Source organism: Homalodisca vitripennis, chromosome 5 (assembly GCF_021130785.1).
Source record: "Homalodisca vitripennis isolate AUS2020 chromosome 5, UT_GWSS_2.1, whole genome shotgun sequence".
Lineage (NCBI taxonomy): Eukaryota > Metazoa > Arthropoda > Insecta > Hemiptera > Cicadellidae > Homalodisca > Homalodisca vitripennis.
In genome coordinates, this window is record NC_060211.1 from 51810266 (window position 1) to 51830587 (window position 20322).

Consider the following 20322-nt stretch of genomic DNA (forward strand, 5'->3'; position numbering starts at 1 on the left):
GAGTCATTATTACTCAGGAAACTAGGACAATTAACATTGTATCTTTTCTTGTTAATTTTTTTTGTTAAAAAAGGAGAGACCGATCCCCTTTTAAGCTTATTCTGTCCGTCCTCATGGGCCACTGGCCTGTGCGAGGATCTTATCAAACAGAATAAGGGGGAGAGTCGATAAAGTACGAGGTTGATAGTACTGATAAAAAGTGCAACGGTTACAGACAGGATTTGAAACTGCGCTATCTCTAACTCAGACCCAAAGTCCAACGACTTAGACCGTTCAGCCATCGGCACTCCCAATTATCCCAATTATCATGATATTATCAATCAAGCTTAGATTGAAAAAACCTAAAGGCAAAGAAGATCAATGAAGGCCCTATCAACTGCGGCAGCAATTATTCAGGAAAGATAATCAATCGGTTCAATCATATACAGTTTTTACATGCTATGACTGGCTGTGATAAAACATCGGCAATGTTTCGAAGGGGTAAAACAACAATTTTTTTTAATACTTGTGCACAAGCTTTCTAAGATATCAACTCTTCACCAGAAATTGGCTTTCTTCTGTCTGTATATGGAGCTCCAAAAATTACTTTGATAGACAAATTACGTTACTTATCTTTTGGCAAAACAAACACGTAATAAAAAAAACGTGTGCAATTAGCTTGCATTCCTCCAATCGCAGCTTCCGCTAACCAACAGTTTTTATCCTGTATATTACTAGGTTCAGGTGTGGCTTTGGTAATCAACTAGACCCAAAACAATGGGGTTGGAAGGATGTCAATAATGCATTGGAACCAACCCACACACTTCTTTAACCTGCACCAGAAAACATCCTTAATTCTGTTTTTTTGCAACTGCAAAAAGGGTTGTAACTTAAGATGCGCTGCAAAAAAGTAGAATTATTTTGTTCACTAGCGTGTACCACTTGTCAAGGCCAATCGTGTTCAAATGTTGATTCTCCAACAGAAGAAGGTTTCGACATGAACGACGAAACAACTGATGTATCGCTGTTAGTACAATTTACGTCTACTCAAGAAGATGAGGAGGAAGAAGAAAATAGAGATAGAGAAGAAGATGGAGGGGAAGAAGAGGAAATAATTAGTGACAATAATGATGAATAAAATATGTTTACAACCAAGTATAAAGGGACTTCTCATTCGAGCTGTACCTGATCGACAACGACCACACTAACATGAGTGCAACGACTGAAAAGAAGAAGAAATAACCAAAAATTCATTAAATTTTACTGGAATAGACTGTGGAATATGCCTACTGGGAAAACCACATTAAAAAAAATCGTGCTACACTACCTCATAGGTGGCGTGGAAACGTGTCCATATTATAGACAATACAGCTTAAGAAAATTTTGTAATGGTTTTTTTTCTCAAAAATGGTTTAGTGTTATGGAAAAAAGCATTAGGAGCATTTCTGTAGATAATTGCATGATCTAAAATTTTTTTGTTTGAAAATATTTTTTCATAAAACTAACCGTTTAGCTGAAAACTTCAAAAAACCTATTTTTGTGAAATTTGACCTTGAATATAAACTTTTGCAGACATGGGATCGATGGGGACTTTTCACAATTTTATAACAATGGTGTCCCTAACATCTATTACAAATTTTCAGCTTTCTGGGAATTTTTGTAAGGGTCAATGTCTAAATTGACCGGACTATATTTACATTTATGTGTATTAAAGATTGATGCAAAGTGCAGAAGATGGTCTAATATTGATTATCTCTGTTTACTATCTAAGCCCGGCTAGCTCAGTCGGTAGAGCATGAGACTCTTAATCTCAGGGTCGTGGGTTCGAGCCCCACGTTGGGCGCATGTTTTTTGCTACTGTTTACAATTATTGCACAACTATGTACTTACGAGTGGTACACCTGTATCATCTGCTTTGTTTTTTTATTTTTGTGGGATCGAATCATAAATGTGTCTACTAGTAAAAATAGGGATTAGGGATTGTCAATCGAAACAGGTTTTCTTATTCCCAACACATTTTTAGTGGAATGGTAGAGCACAAAAAGTATATTTAGACCAAATTTGAAATGCTCGTATAAAAATGTGGAAAACGCCGACAAAAATTAATTTAGTGGCTGTTGATGTAGTGGCTGAGTGTTTATTGATGTTATTATGCAGCAAATTCAACTCTTTCTTCAAATTAAATTAAATATTGATTGAAATACAGTAGTAGTCAGTAAATATGAAATAAATTAGCTGTCTCGGGTCGGATCAATCTTCAGTGACTTTTATCCATTCTCGTCATCGCGTGCTCGCTTATTCCGGTCCTCAGTTACGCGTAGGTGAGGCACGCGCAATAAATGCAAAACTCGAAATAGGTTATAACATAGGTTACTAGACTATACGCATATGATGTCTGTGCACAAGTGACTTTATAACTCTTTGCACCACATTGATGTGAGATAATTGGTTTCCATGAATGAAACGTGGACCGTCAAGTGCTTTCCTCTCATACATAATAATAAATGCGAATATATGAGTTTATTAGTGTTTTTTTTCTTATTATCAGACTATTCTTCTAGCAAGGTTGTTCTAGACAATCGCAATTTACAAATCATTTTGTTATTAATAGAAATTAAAAACTCCGCATGACGGTGGATGAGGATAGCATGTCGATATTTTCTAGAACTACAAAATGACTGAGCGATAGCGGAGATAGAAACCATCCAGAGGAAGCGGTTCTCAAGCAGTTTTGGACTCCGACAAAAGTAACAAAAATCGATCTCAACTCCAGCCACGCAAGCTCCTTATCCATAAATATAGTAGCTAAGACATGTTTTCGTCCACAGTAGATGCAACTTCCGTCTCAAAAAAATACCAGGATGGTTTAATTTGTTGTACAATAACTTGCCTGTTGAATACTTAGTGCCAAAGTAGGATCGTCAATTTCCTTCTCACCATTGCAAATTTCTTTATTTTGTTCTTGCCGTTCATTCTTGCTTTAAATAACATCGACTTTGCAATCGACTGAATTTGTGATTTAGTTAAAACACTTGTTATGTGGAATTTTTAATTATGATGGGAATATAGAAGTTATAAAAAATGTTTGTACCTTGTGCGAAATTAATGTTTTCTTCTGACAGAAAAGGGAGCGTGTATGCTACAGTAGATGGTACACTCTTTTCTGTCTAAAAAATAAGGAAATGGCTTTTTAAGATAAAATGGAACTCGTTGTATTTTGAGTTATTATAAACAATAAAGGATATTCTATCTCACCAGGCGAAGTTAGGGCTGAGAAGTCCTCTCTTATACTTAAAAGGTGACCCGAACCACCACCAATGTCCGGGAGGCGGGCTGCTTGCGGTCACCACTCCAAGCAGTAGCCACGCTCGACGTTGCTTGATTTGGTTATCTTGCGATAACCGCTATACCGCTGTACCATTGGTAAAAAGATAAGACCAACAGATTTGATTCTTAGCTGAACAAACCTATTTTTATATATTCAAAGATGGAAATTAAAAAAAAATGTATTCGATCATTTGAAACTATATATTTGTATCGGCTGCATTAAATAAAATAACCTTTTGATCATAAAAGTTAATTTGTTCCTCGTACATAAAACATTTGTATTGTTTGTTCTTAGCATAAACATCAAACTATTTTGGTGCCGGGAAGAAAACGCAATTGGAACAACTAAAACACAATTTTTGATAAATATATTTGTGACACAAACGTATAACTGTGGAATAAGTAAGGTAATTTACGAAAAGTATGATTATAGTTTCTCAACAATAACGATTGTCTGGTGAACAATTCGGCTCGTTAGATAGTTATCGAGTTGGGCATAATTTTAACAGCTAAACTTGGAGGAGCATCTCAACTTTGCCGCTAGTTTATCTCTCCCATGTCGCCTAGAACATTACACAGCTTCAATACAAAGTTGAGATAAACTGAAGTTAATGTCAAGTCATGGCCATGACTACAAATAACCTCATAGTAGTTTCCTTCAATTCTAGATAACCACAAGTGTTTGTTTTGAACTAATGTTCTTGTCGTTTTACTCCAAACATAGAGTCAGAGATATAGATTGTGAAATTATTTTTCTCATTAACTATAGTATTATCATAGTCTACACATATGTACAGAACTTTACAAATCAATGTTTTGGTAAATCTATAAAATTCGGATTTGGAAAATAGTGCTATTTATTGCCAAGATGGGATATACACCATCATAGATTCTTTGAGTTCTGTAATATGTTTGTGAATATAATTTAAGAATGAGGACCTAAATTTATCGAATCCATCAAAAACTCGCGGAAACAGACGTGTAGTCTCGGGGGGTCCTCGGGCCAGACACGACTAAACTGCTATTTTTGTCCCTTTACAAAGCATGCCGAGTCGGCTGTGTAAAGGGTCTAGTGCGAAATTACGGTCGAGAGTCTTCAAGCCCGGCTAGCTCAGTCGGTAGAGCATGAGACTCTTAATCTCAGGGTCGTGGGTTCGAGCCCCACGTTGGGCGGTGAAAATTTTGCCACTCTTCGTAGACCTGTAGTGTATTTTAAGTGGTTTAATATTGCTGAATACTGTTTCTTAGTATAGAATTCTAAATATACCGGTATTTATTTGTCAGTTCCACTCTTTATATACATTTTATCAAAAGGTTATTAATTTTTTAACATACAAATTTTCTATTTATATAATGTAAAATTATGAAGCCAAAGCATGTATAATTTTGTACAGCAAAACAGATAGTCCATATATCTTAGAAACTACGTATTCAAATAAAGTGATCAATGTCACCTTTGCGCTAACACAGTTCAATATTTTACATCTCAGCTTTGAAAATGGAATATTTCCTAGACTATTAGCATTACAATATTATTTTAAGCTTGTAGTGTTTACACCGGCTCGGAATATTCATACCACGAGATAATTTTTTTAAAATTAGATTAGATATACCTGTCTCGTAGTAGAAAGCTATCTCGAGTTAAAGTGAAATAGCCTCGTTTTAACATAATTGTGTTAAATTATGAAATGCAATCTTTACAAAAATGTTTTGTCTTGCTGTAACAAGAAATGTTGATTATATACTTTATAATTACTGTTTTGAGTTGAACACTTAGAGAACACACTATTTTTTTAAGAAAGGAAACATTCATTGATTATTCTAGTCTAAATTTATTTGCTTAGTAACTCCTTTGGGATAATTTAACGTTCCGTGTTACTGAATTTTAAGGATAATGTTTATTATTTACAACAACAAAATTCCAAATTTTAAACCTAAATGTCTTCATTGTGTTTTGGAAAAAGCTCAAACATATTTTTGGTAAGCATGTGTTTTTTCTAGCTGTTTATTTGATGCGTTACAAGAGGAGGAGATTTACGATTTGTAAAATGTAATTTTATTCATACCCATTTCCTTATTGTCTAAAGAGTTTCCGCTACAGATAACGAGGGCGAGTTGCTTGTGAACCATTACTAAATGCTGGTACGACATATTGGCAACACCAGCACACTCTTGTTTCTTCTGGACGAACTGACTCGACTAGAAACAGAATCTCGCTCCGCCCCATAGAATGTCTCCTCTATAAGAAATAAATATTCGCTAAGGCTCTTTTACATCCATTATAGGTGTATGTGTGTTAACATAAAGAAGGCAGAACTTCTGGTTTGGTATACCCGTACAAAATTAGTATTCATAGGTATCCACCTTAGCCATAATGTGTTAAAGTGATAACACCATCCATTACGATGTTTTTCGTGCTAAAATGTGAGAACCTTTTTCCACAAAAATACGTTTCTAAAGTAGTAAAAAGTATTCTAACAATAAATAGCAGTACAGAAAAGTGACGAACGAGCTCTTATTGTACCATCAATCAACTTGACCACATTAATTAATTGATCTTGTTCTTACCCTCAACTCTGCCCATTTAATCTTTGCTGTATCTCTTACAGTTTTCAAGATCCATTTAGTGTGCATACTTGTTCTAATTTCATGACCAGTTTCGAAAGCCATTAATTTTTTATACAGGAAATTTTACACTAAAATTATAAGTCTATGCAAATACGTAAAATATGAGAACAGAATAAAGCCGGCGTCATTCTGAAACTGGACACTGGCATAAATCATGTACAGCACCGATATCGACCGTTACCGCTGGGCCGGGCACAGCGCCGACCAGATGACAGAATATGCTTAACAGCTGTTCAATTATTTACTGACCTTACATAACCTCTGCGGATTTATTCTTTTTACTTACCGTCTAAATAAATTAATATTTATTTATTAATCGACCTTGATTCTTGTAGATAGCGAATTGCTTTAAATAACCCAGCTTTCTTTGATAAACCCTATGTAGACTACCTACCATATATTGTGGTTTCAGTTATTCTTATATGAAAAAACTATAAAGTATTTGCCACAATATCAAATAACTATAATCAAAGGTTTTCGGTACCCTCGGGCTCAGATTTCGTCGATTATTAAATTACATTTTTGAAATAAATGGCTCTGCAGTTAACAGATATCAAAAAATAGTTGTACAATGATGTTCCTCATCATTAAGGAACAAACATTTTGTTTTTATTTTATTTTAACTAAATACCGTACGGTATTTCTTTACAGCTAGTAATGTATTATACTGAATAAAATCGATTTTTTTGGTACTTATTTCTGTTTTATTTTAGACTTTGATTATATCAATTTTCTCAGAATTAAATTCTCTACAATTAATTTTTGCTGATTTTATGTATTTATTACCAATTTAACAAAGTTATTGTACATCAAACTTAAAAAAACATTGTTTCGTGCCCCAATTTTTTGCATTTAACCCTGAATACCTCAAAAACTACTACAGGTACAGTTCTGAAACCTATTTTATTAGCTTTATCAGGTAAAAATACATAAGAATCCACGATATTTCTTACTTAATTAACCTTTCCAAAAGTTCAGTATGGCTTTATTTTACTCTTTACCCAGGAATTCAGGCGAAATCTTTCGCTAGCTGTAACTCGCTAACGAAGCGTTTTCGGACCTATGTTTATATAACATTTTTTCATTATTTTTACTAGTACAATGTGCTGTAGAAGTGGGGGGAGAACTTCATGAATCACCCTGTATATATATATATATTGCATAGCACCCGAGAGTATATTATTTATATTATTATATATATATATATATTATATATATATATATATATATATATATATATATATATATATATATATATATATATATATATATATATATATATATATATATATATATATATATAAATGCATGAAATAGTTTAGCTAAAGCTGCATAGGAAAACGTTTAACATTTAGGGGCGTACCACGAATTGTGACCCATATTTTTTATTGAAGCACTACAGCCAAAATATATCTACGAAACTGTTTAAAACATTAGGATCATGCCGCAGTTTACACTTGGCTTGTCATAACGAACGATAAGCCTACTGGCGTTATGCATTTATTTCGCATTCACATGCTTATTTAATTGGTCTGTTAACGAGAGTTTAGACGGTAATTGCTATGAAAGCCGCCGCACCGCGCTCTGAGTGGTCCTCCCCACTCATTAGTCGGAGAGCTGCTCTGCTGCACTCTGGCGGCGCCACACAGTAGTTAAAATCCACGTTTTTGTCATCTCAGCTTTACATTTACTCGGTTCGAAATACACGCAAATGGAACTAATGTAGAATGTTCACATTTTAGTTTATTGAGACTAATTAGTTTGGGTATGTGGTTGAGATACAAGTACAGTATTGATCGGTGCGTGAGACCGACAGTATTCTGGATTCACCGTGAACATTTTTGTGTTCTATTTACTGGACTGGAACAAACGATTTGGTTTGTATCCCATACTCACGTGAGAACCAGAGAAATAATATTGGTTTTGTGGAACAAAAAGATACTAAAATGATAATTGTGTAATGCTTCCCTGTCTGTTGATTACACGCGAAAGCATTTGTATATAGTCTAAGATCCAAAAATCCAACAAGTATATAGGCACACAAACTAAAATCGATATTCAGTTGCCGCTAGGTTTGGCAGAGGTCGAAATGGGAGTTGTCGAAAGGGTAAAAAAATAATTATGAAACTATAATTTCATCTCAGATCATATATTTCTTAGCTTGAGAACCTTAAAAGCAACCGCCAGACAGATAAATAAATGTTAAATCGCAGTCAGCCAACCATATACAGACCTTTAGATTGGCCACGTTCAGTATCTTTATCTAGTTGTCCGACGATTATGTAGCTATTCTATTCATGTGTCTCGTTAACTGTGTTAAGCGTGTCAAGGTAGAGAAATTATAAGCTAAGAAATAAAATCGTTTTATACTTTTAACCCTTTTATACGCTCCCATTTAGACCTCAACAAACAAAAATTGGGTGGCTGATGAACCTTTATTTATTAGGCCCAACGAATTCACCATTCACAATAGTGTCAATGCAAAGTGTGTTCAATTGAGTGTTATAGACAATATACTTATGCCATTCATAAATATAATACATGGAACATGTTATGAGTAACGGCAATAAATTATTATTAAATAGGTTTCTTTCACAGGAAATATTGCTTTATTGGTTTCAAGAAAAGCTACATTGTGTCCCTATATAGTGCAATTTGGCTTTCGTCTCCCAGTATATTTTTACCGATTTATTCAGTATTTTGTAGTTTCCCAAAAAGGGTTCCTCCGCATGGGCGTTATACATATTTACACTGGATTTGTTGATTACAAAATAGGAATGACGCTCTTTGTCGAAGAGAGACAGGCACACTGGTCTCAGGTCTCTTTTTCTAATTAATTCAACTTTAGTAATCTGAGTTTTATTCTTTTTTCCGACCTGGACGGACATCACAGAACATGTTAATAATTTAATATTTTTTTATTTTTTTAATATGAGTGTTAAAATCTATTTCATAAACTTATTTGCACTATTTTAAGTAAGGTGCTCATGTTGTGATCGAAATTTAACAAAATATAAAATGAAATAATCATATTTATAGTATAATAACCACCCACTCAGTAAGTTTTACTTATAGTATGTTTCTTTGTTTCAGGTGGGGCGCTGTCTTGTTGAAGGTAAATTTCGCTTAGTATAGAAGAAGTACAGAAATTCAAACTAACTACATGTCTTAGAGTGGGTATAAAGTACTACAAAGACATAAAGTACCACATGTCATTGTGGTTGATAAATGTGCTTTTGATTTAGTCGAACACAAGTGTACTAAGAATATGATTCAAACAATCAAAATGTGCCATTAATAATTATGAGAAGTTAATATAAATTTATGTTGAAATCTTTTCAAATAGATTAAGCCTATTATGTTAGTTAATAGTTTTGGAAATACGAAATCGTAATAGTGTTTTTCTTGTTATTTAATGTGTTGTGAATAACTTTGCAGTCTCCTCCCGCCTCAGCTGTATCGAATGTCTGAACGTTCACTTCAAAAGCCTCTTCACAAAACTGAACTCTAATAACCCAACAATCAACGTGTTATTTATTATTCTGCACACTTGGTTTGACGCTTATACAAACATAATCCCACTACAGTTGTACTTTTCATTCTACCCGGGAATAGGAAAATGTCGATGGACGGCCAATTGGAGGGAGTAGTCAAGCTAGATGTACTGACTGTATTTATAAACGACACCTCCTCTCATGTCACAGGCATGTGAGCCTGTGTGCAGACCACGGGTTCCAATCCAAACACAACAACAGAAATACTTCACCTTCGGCCGAGTGTGATAGGTCCTCGTCACCTTCTGTGCAATCTTCACCTTCAAGTCGTTTGTTCCGCCAACAATAACTGTTGTACACGTAATGGCTTTGAAATGTGCTCTAACTAAAGTATGTTCAGGTTTATATCGTGTTCTATCAAAATTGTAATTATATCTAACATTTTGATAAGTATTACTGTCTTGTAAGTACTGCAAGTAGTGTTTTTCGAAAATTCAAGAGTAATCAGATCGTTTTATTTATATTCTTCATTAAAGGCGCTGAAGTTGTTTTTTTGGAGTATAGCTTTTCCATTTAAAATTATTGTAGGCCTATACTATTAGACTAGTAGTTTTTTACTATTTTATTTTATGTTCCTATTACATTCCACTCTTTTCAGATAGAATGATTTATAAATATAAGTACCGTGGTAATTAGTTTGTTAACGAAGCGTGTTTACTTCATTTTATCCATATTTTATCTACATCAATGAATTGCAGCTAAAAAGTTTGCAAGTTTTAGTAGACATTTGAGCTTCAAAAATAAGATCAAAGAAAGTTTCAGCATTTTACCGACTACTAATGGAAACACGAATTTTAGTTTGCAGCTGTTTGATTTTGTTCAGAACGAGGAAAGTTGGCAGGCAACAAATATATATTTTGAAAGAAGTTCATACTCTCAAAGATGCAAACTGCTGTGTAAACGCAGCTTTAATGTTTTAGTACAAGACGTAACAACTGCTATTTTCCCGTAACAATTAGGATGTATTGTATCGAAATCCTTTTGGACGCATGGATTGACCTCAAAGTTAATGGACGGTAAAGGACGGCGAAGGCCAGGGTGTAGGCTGTTGACATAGAGAATGCTGCGTGGGCGGTAGTAGACAAAGAGTAATAAGTCAGATACGAGAGGAGACACCCATCCTACTGTCTCAGCGGGCATCACTGCTTCGCTAATAGTGATTGCGTAAACTGTGATTAACTCTATTGGTCGGTCATCGTTTGAAGCAGTGTTTAAAAATAAAAATACTAATTTCTGTATTTTCCTTTGCTTTTGTGCACGTCTTACTGTTTTCTTCTACATAATTCACAGTTTACTTTAATAATACGTGTTTTGTAAATAGGAAAATTAGTAATTGATTTTCTACAGATGATCATTTTTCAGAAATCGTGCATAACAATATTTATTGTCAATTGTTGCTAACTGAATTATTGGAAACCATATAGTTAGTAATGACTTGTTTATTTTACTTCTTTTAATCTAATAACTTTCTTAGGCACTGCAGAATATTTAGTCAATAAGTTTAGATTGAAGTTATCAGAAGAAAGATTAAATAAACTTTTGAAATGGTGGGAAAGGACTAAAGTTAATTTATCAGTCGGATCATGGAACTATGCACACTCCAGGAAACCCAAGACCACCCGCCACGCTTACCTTCTGTTATTGTAATAGCGTTAGAAGCCATTATTGTGTACTCAGTGTGTTGTTTTCCGAGCTAAAGTGGATCATAGATACAGCTAAGCGCCATTACACTCCTGTTTTCTCTGTCGACAACCATCTGTGCCAATAACCTTGAGGCGCACAAGTTGTAGAAAGTAGTGTCGCCAAGTAGTATTCTTGGAAATATTGACCAATAACCAACCATATGTCCATATCCAGTAGGGGACAGAGTCTTTGGTGGTCTTATTGTCTGGGGTTAACAATGGATAAGAAAATTCTAGTTGACGTATGGTTTTTATGTAATCACTGTTATCACCTTTAGTATTTAAAAAAAATGTCAGCTTTGTAATAGTTTGACTCCTAAAAAGTAATTGTTTTAATCTTTTATTATGAAAATGTATGCATTTATCGTTAAATTCTTAAAACGTAATTATCAAAATATATAAACTGGAAGAAATGGATCGCTTGTTACGTTTTGTTTTCATTTGTTTCATAATTTATAAAGATTGCGAGATTGTATTGTTTAATTTTTCTAAAGTTGCGATTGTACATTTTTAAAGCATGAAATTCTATAGCCTACGTTAAAATTATTATGGCCTTTCAGTGATTAAAACAAATTCAAAAAAGGGACCTATTTAAAAATGAGTATTTGGTGGTCATTATCGATTTAGTGTTAGGCGTACTGTATAAAAATACTATATAATATTATTATGTTTACAATAATTGGCAGGATTTGTAAAAGGTTACGTAAGCGAAACTTATTAACTCAAAATTTAAATATTTATAAACTCTATATAACCGGCTCATGTTTAAATAATTTTATAGTGCATGTGTGCAAGTACATCAGATATACGTAAGATCTATCTACATACATAAAACGAATAGGGACGTTAGTAATAGCAAACAAAATAGGTAAATTATTTTGACTATCATCTATGTTTACCGGTTCACACCACTTCGAAACATTGTTAATACAATATCAAATTCTTCAAAGTTTTCGGATTAGCTTTTGAGAGCCAATGACAGGTTTGAATGAAACTGCCAATAAAACAATTAGCTTATAAAAGCGATGAAGGGGCGGAGCAATAATATGGTTGGCTGTCTTGTTGGCTGTCTTGTAACCAGTCAACGCCTTGTATGACAAATCAGTGATCAAAATAGCTTCCTTACCATAGGCTGCCAGCAATTCGATAACTACAGGTATATCCTTTGTTGGAGTTATTTCTTTTTTCATTATTTCCTATGGATTTTCTTATTATCCTTGCATAGTAGGCCTATATGATTTTTTGAACTTAATTTTGTTTTCTCAAAACTTATCGCTCGTATGGAAACGAAACCGTGTTCCGCTGTGATCGATGTTTCAGTATCCTTGCATTTGGTTCACTAATCTGCCTGATTTTGGTGTTTAACGTTTTAGTTTCTCCAATATTCCGGTGATATGATGCGGTTCGAACCGGAAAACATAGATAGTGATTATAGTGTTGCTCGTTTTGATATTTAACTATCTATTATTGTCTTTGCCTTTTTTACCTTTTTGTTGATTGTTTATTTTTAACACTGTTTCTTATTTCATTATGTAAGGAAATATTATTAGTGTCATTAATCGTTAATACTCTTTTATAACTTATTTAATTGTACTACTGGTGTAATTTCGTTGGAAGAATAAACCAATAAATAAATGACGTAGGCCTCGTAACCATAAGAGCATCTATTTATTTGCCTTAATTAAACTAATATGCAATGCATTAATGAATCTTTTACACATTTTCCAATTGTTCGCCTTGAATTAATCTTAAAATTGTTTGTTTAACCCATTTTGCAAGAACAATTATCCAATCCCCTCCTATACCTGTATGTGGATTCCTAAAGAAGATAGGGTAGAATAATTGTTAAGATCACCAATGATATTGGCCGCAGTATTGCAGCCCAAGCTAGGACGCGGTCCCGGGACTTTCTCCGGTCACGCCTGCAGGCGCGGCCCTCACTCGCTCGCAGACCGCCGGACTTGCCCGGTGATTAATCGCGGCGGCGAGGTACAACACGCACACCAACACATTCGTCACCGGTCCGTGGTCCACCACTTCCTGGTCGCTACGATCTTGAATGGGCGTTGAAGAATTGTTTTGACTGATAGAGGAAACAGTCTTGTTTTTTAGTATTCATTATATCAGAAGTTGGAACTAAATAGATGGGTCAAGGGATTGAGCGCGCGGCACAGGATGTACTAGCCATCCACGAAACATTGACCTCACCCACGCGCTGTCGTTCTGTGATTGATTTAAAAGAACTGAGTTATCGGAACACCTTTTATTTGAATATAACCACAAGAAACTGAATAAATCAGTAAATATTCCAGTTCTCGCCTCTTAGATCACGATAAAAGCCGCAGGATGGGTTCTAAGGGAAAACCCAATGTTCTTGGAAAAGAGGCCCCTCTCCCCGCCCCCTCACGCGCACGTCGCGTGGCCCATCTGCATATATTCACAGTTCTTAGATCTACACAACCAGTATTATGTCAAATCGATGTTAAAGCAGTTGAAATCTTTTTGTATAGGGTGATTCAAAAAGAGCGCCGGTCATGATATATAAAATTAAGAGAATATATAACATTTATTTTTCTAAAAAAAATAAAATAAAAATACAATATGTTGTGTGCCAGCGCAGTAGAGGAGGTCTTATGCATGACATAATTTCTCGTACGTGAAATCAGAAGGTTACATGAACATGTTGATGTATTTATTTTTAGTGTTTTATTAAAGTAAATCTTTTAATTTTATATATCAAAACTGGCATTCTTTTTGAATAATCATTTATTTCTACCTCACTGTCGAACAGGCCCTCTTCAGTTAAGAAATGTTTCAATTGATCATCTCTTGACTGAAGGTACATTTCCAGAGAGAGATTGAAATATATCAATACATCGCAATTATTTCACTCTGTTTGGATACGGAATCTCTGGAGATAGATGCGTATATTGCAAGCTCCTTGGTTTATAGACCTGTTTCAAGTCCATCGCAAATGTTAGGTTTTTTGTCGAAACCTATTAGTTCGGGATTTTCTGACAAGTTTGTTTTAACAGAATCGTTTTAAAATTGATTGTAGGAATAATGTTGAACCATATCTTTAATTATACTGTAATAGGCATTATTGTAGTTGTCATCCAATACGGTTGTACTTGAAGGAGCTATTCTTCTAGTATTACCGCAATCAGTACAAACACCATGTACAACTTTGGCTATAACAGCTTACCGAGTTTTGTAAAGGTTATCTCAGCGCGATGAAAAGGTAGTATAATTAGGTGTTGGACACGATTTCAACGCCTTTCAGAACATTACAGACCACATTCCCCAAGGTGTGAAATATACATCAAACTAAAGAATTCACTAGTTGCCACTATTCACTGCAGTATTAAATGATAATTTTTTAGTAAAGGACCAACAACAAAGTTTTCCTTAAAATCTATTCACTACACTTTTAGTACCATTTTGTATTTGCTTCACATCATTGTTTTGTATACGCAAAACATTACGAGAAAATGTCCTTTGAAAAATCACTGTACCGAAATATGCCAGGCAGTAAATGGAGGTTTTTGGAGGGAGGAGGAGTTTAAGATAATAGGAGACGATTTGATTATCTCCGAAGCTTCCAGTGGGAGGCTGGAAACTACCAACTATTGTTCTGGTTAACTCTCGCTGCACGTTTCTTACATCTGCCCAACTAGCCGAACACGCCTAGTTGATGAGTGGCTACTGGAGAGGAGGAGAAGGCCCAACTAGCCGACCCTGGAGGGATGTGATCTCACGCTGATGTGGGTGGCCGTTACTTGATCGTCTCCACGTTAAACTGCTTCTCACCACCCGTCACGTTCGAGAGGCCAGGCTCTTCACTTTTTGATGGTCGGTCACCTTTCCGCGGTTTGTGAGCGGTGAGTTTGTAGCTCGTATTTGTTAAGAACGCGTGGTTTCCCTTGAGTTTTCGCGTTTTCTTTAAAACTGCATTAAGCCTTTGCTTTTGTAAGCGGATTCATTTATGACAGTGGCATTGTAATCTGTTGTTATAAACGCTTCAAAACGTTCAAACCAATTTGCAAATTTTTATTGAGCTCCCCGGTAATTGAGCCAGTGATCTCTTCGTTAGAGAGCCCTCTAGCCTTATCCCTATGCTACGATAAAGGATTTTATAAATTTCAGCAGTTGAGTCAACATCATCCCCATTTCATTCTACAAAATTTTGATTTTCGCTAAAATGACCAAGTCCCAGTGCGCCCCGTGCCAAATTTGTAATGAACCCGTTTTTGGAGAGCCTCTTCTTAGTTTTATTCTGAACAAAGATAATGCTGCTTGACATAAATTGTTTTTCTAGAACAATGTCGCTTGGTATTAAATCTTCTATTTAGGTTTCAAACTTTTCCTTTATAATTACTATAGACCTGTTATTCAAGTACAGAATAGAATTTGGATTCATTTTGATAGTCATCATTTAGTTACAATACGCGTATTTTCAAACCAAAAAGGCTTGAAATGAATTTCAGTATGTACTCAAAAGATACTTTTTTTTATAATTAGCAACATTCTTAACGAACAAACTGTAGTGCCAAATCTGCGTGTAATGACCACTCACCTGTGAGAACCTCACTTGTTAGGACCGCGGTGACCGGTGACCGCTGACCTGACTCGTGACCTCTGACACGATCCCGTGGGCACTATTTACATAATATCTTCATGCCCAGTGGCCTCGTGACGCTGCCTCAGACGAGCCCCTTGGACATGGGACACGGTAATCGGCTGTATTCTTCCATTTTCCTTTTTGGCTGCTATTATTGTTTAAAGCACCATTTCTAGGTTAAATACTAAAATTGTAAATAAAATGTAAATTAGAAATTTCATATCCACTAAGGCCATTTTTACGATTTCCAATAAAAATATTGGAAGTAATGTCACCATCCAGAATTTCGAATCTTCTCAAAAAATATTCCATAACACACAAATTAATTTCAAATTTTTTAAAATACTTCTAAGAGTCTAGAGTGAAATCCATGCCTAATGTAATATAATTTGTCTGATTTGTGTGGTTCAGAAAGCCTCGTTAATTATTTGATAAGACACTCATCAATGTGTGGTAATTGTGTTATTTTAGGCACGCCGTTTACTATTGTGATAATAAAACAATATTTATCAATACCACAAAGTAGAATTTTATTACATCCTCAAATGTGTTCTGTTAATTGTTCTCTGTACAATGTTGATTTGTTATGATCCAGGTCTAAATAAATAATGATTTTTATATTTATAAATTGTGTAAATGATACTGAATATTTTTGTAAATTTCGCTATTCGTAGTATTTCGATTCACCTGCATGGGTCACATCTAAGCTGTAATTTCCCATTAGAGCTAACATCTCCAAAATGATTGGTTTTTTTCTTTGGTGAAATGTTTACAAAATATTTGTAGGTTTTAACTTAGTTTGCTTTGGCAGATATAAAATTGACACGATGACACTGGAGTCACTTTCGGTAAATACTCTGTAATCGTTCAACAGAAAAGTACTTTGAATTAGTGTACAAACCTTTATTTGATCTGTCCTTGAAATTGTTTAAATTGAAGTAATTTGTTGCTAAGCATCCAAATGCAAAGAACGCATATGACGGAACGCCTGCAAGGACAGGATCACTCAGCGGTCACCACTCCAAGCGGTAGTAGCCACGCTCGACGTTGCTTGATCAGGTTATCTTGCGATAACGACCGTACCCACTACACCGAATCGCAGGTGTATATCGAATGAAGTAGGCTACTCAGCAAAGTACGCCAGGGAGGAACGGTACATTTGCAGCCGGTACTAATGCCAGTGAGAATCAATCAGGACGCTGATTTATGATGTTTTTACACAAAGCGCTGAAGACAAACCGTTATTAGCCGAAGTATAGGTTAAGATTTCACAATGGACGGTCGGCGGGACTCATCACGGATATCGGCGGCGACGAGGGCGGATTGACTGCTGCTAATTGAAACGTAGCGGCCGGCGCAGATGGCTATCGCGGTAATACCAGACATTGCGGGCGCGGGGCGGCGGGGTCAGAGGCCTTCTTCCTGCTGCGGGGAGTCGTACGACTACGACTGGTGGAACTTGAGAAAATATGTAACACAGTGCGTAGTAATTAGATTGTGTTTTACTTTATTGGCATCAATATCAAAATTATTTAGGCTATTCCGTGATGGGTTTAAATTAAATACTTTTTAGAAGCCGAGCATGAACGTAGCCAGGAAAAGAATTTTGAGGGTCCAGACAACTGATATTTTCCCGTAATGGACAGAGAGTAAGACCCCATTTTGTTCCTTAAAAAGTTCTTGACCCTTTTCTTTGTTGAGAACAATCTTTCAGCAGTACATTTCAGTTATCCTGAATTATTTAAATAATAATAATAGTTTACTAAAAAAGTAATTGAACAAATAAAAACTAGGGGGGTCCGGACCCCTTGGATTCCCTCGCTGGCTACGTCCTTGGAGCCGAGAACCAATCATACATTTGTTAAGCATACAACCTGGGTCTTCTGGAAATCGATAGAGAAAAAACTCATCGTAAGACCAATATAAAAGTGTTCACTAACGCTCAGCTAAATCCCATTGAATGACATGCACCGTCATTGAACAAAGTTGCTTACAAAGAAATGAAGCTGTATACAAAATTGCAAGTCTATGGGTTAAAATGTTGTAGATGGAGCTTATATTGGTACTGATAACTTACTTACATTAAAACATTAAACCAATATTTAACACTTTTATTATTTTGTGAGGCCTTTCGATATCAAAGATATCTTCTTCAGACACATCACTTTTGTGTATATCGAAAGGCCTCACAAAATAATAAAAGTGTTAAATATTGGTTTAATGTTTTAATGTAAGTAAGTCTATAGGTTAAGTTTGTTCCGAAATAACGTGCGCACGTACAGAAATGGAACTTTCCAGATCCCTCGAGTAAAACATTCATTTAGCTTCGTACGTAAGCATAAAACATGAATTCGTAACTTAAATCATGCTGAAAATTAATTCGATTGGATGTATGTGTTATTTATTGGCGTCAAAGAGAGGGATGCACAGACATCGCAGTAACGCCAAACATGCGCTACTTGCAGAGAAGGCAGCCGCAGTAGAACACATCGCAAGGCCCGGACTACGTTTTTATTCCATGAACACGCGCCTATTTTTTATGCTCGTTTAAGTTTGTTATTTTAATTAGTAGCCGTACACATCCGAAAAACGGCGCATGCGCGTGTCATATCCCGCTAATTATCGTTGCACGCTAGCCCGCCAACTACAATGCCGCCCTACAGTGATTGTTCGTATCAGATCATCCGACATGATGTGACGGTGTGCGCGTGGGTGTGCGAGTGCGTGGGCGTGTACCATTGGCAGTTAGGCAAGTCGGTGTCTTTTGGTGATTTCTGACAGACTTGGCCGTAAACAAAGCTCGTTACAATTTATTACCATATTTGAGTAATTTTAATATTAAAAATAGCGAATTTTCTGATAATCGTTTCGATTATTTGATTATTCAGTACATACTCGTACAGATTGACCATAGGGTTAATGAATAAAAAAGTGCTTAGATTTGGTATTATTCGGGAGGATTTGGTTTTGTAATGCGTCACCTAAACGATATTCAGGAAAAATGGTAGATTTTTATTGCCCATAATAAATTATTTTAAACGTTCTATATGAAATGTGTCGTAAACCTTCATGCAAATGATTATTACATTGTACCAGCTTCTTATTGGAATCAAATACTTAATTTATAAACAAACATTCAAATAATTTTGAAATTTTATGTTTGTGAGGCCTTTCGTGTTCAAGGAACACATCATCAGACCCGTCACTTTTATTTCAGTTGTGTGGGTCTGATATTCCTTGAACACGAAAGGCCTCACAAAAATAAAATTTCATAATCTTTGGAGCGTTTGTTTATAGTTTAAGCAAGTTATTGATTTTTAGAGTAGGTGATAAACTTCACGACCGTTTCTATAAACTAATGGAAAATATTAGGTTTTTTCTTATATATATATTGTAGGATTCCGATTTTTTAATACTAGCATAGACCTATTATAGTAAAACATTCTCTAACTTTATTAAATAAAAGAACTGTTATTGGATATTTATATCTTTATTTGTGTGAGTGAACACAAAACTGTTATGAATCAGGTCGAACCCTCTTTAAAGAAATGATATATAATTAAATATCCGGGAATAACACAAGTGTGCAAAGCCATCACAGTTATAGTCTACTAGCTTCATCGGCCTGTTTTGTACAATAAATCAGTGAAATATTAATAGTATGCTTGTTGTTTTTCAGTCTTAACTTGACTGCAAGGATATAATGTAATAAATTCACAATAAATTTTCCTTCTTTTAAACAAAATTATCTTTTTATTTTTCTCTTGTAATATGGCGCGGTAGCACTACTGTCTCACTACTAGTGTTAAGTGGTCCCCGACTGCCATTTTGTAAAATAGATCGTCTGACCTTTCAAGATCAAAAAAACGTCCTGAGTCAATCTATCCTGGTATCATTCACCGCCAGACGGCATTCCCCGCCTCCTAGTCGCCTCGGGAGTGTTTTGTGAAGTGTCGCCGATATTACTTATCAATATCCCTCCCAACCCATCCTTTGGTGTTTGGAAAGATTTGGAGACGGGTTTGTTATCAAATGTTACCTTAGAAAATTATAAAAATCATAGATGTCGGTTAACCAATTGTTAGGAAACTATGCTTACTGTTCAGTAATGCATGACCACGTGATCTGACAGGGAACTGCTGATCAGAACACTGCAACTGCAGATCCTCTGGGACTGAAGTAGTGACCTCAGTCTCGCCGGCAAACTCTGGCTGTGTTGGCGGCCAAATCGATTTAACCCCATAAGAACAGTGATAAACCTCAAACACTATTATGTCCTTATTTGTAATCGTAGAAATATGGGTTTTGTCTCGTTAAAACAATGTAATAAATGTGCATCTGAATGCGGTAAAAACATTTGTATTGGTAATTCAGAAAACATTCTCAAACTCAAATACCTCCTTCATATGTATATTATGTATACTATCCTAGTGAATGGTTGACCAAATTGATTATATCACAGTTACCATTAATATACTATCCTAGTGAATAGTTGACCACATTGGTTGTATTACAGTTACCAGGAATATAC

General features: G+C 35.3%; 1 protein-coding gene and 2 non-coding genes across 9 annotated transcripts in view; all 3 read left to right on the top strand.

Annotated features, from left to right (window-relative positions):
- Window positions 1–20322, top strand: part of LOC124362179 (SH3 and multiple ankyrin repeat domains protein 3) — a 328512-nt gene that overhangs the window by 127414 nt on the left and 180776 nt on the right. The window lies entirely within an intron of this gene.
- Trnak-cuu lies at window positions 1750–1822 on the top strand. Its single transcript has one exon. It is a non-coding gene; the product is annotated as a tRNA-Lys (tRNA).
- Trnak-cuu lies at window positions 4407–4479 on the top strand. Its single transcript has one exon. It is a non-coding gene; the product is annotated as a tRNA-Lys (tRNA).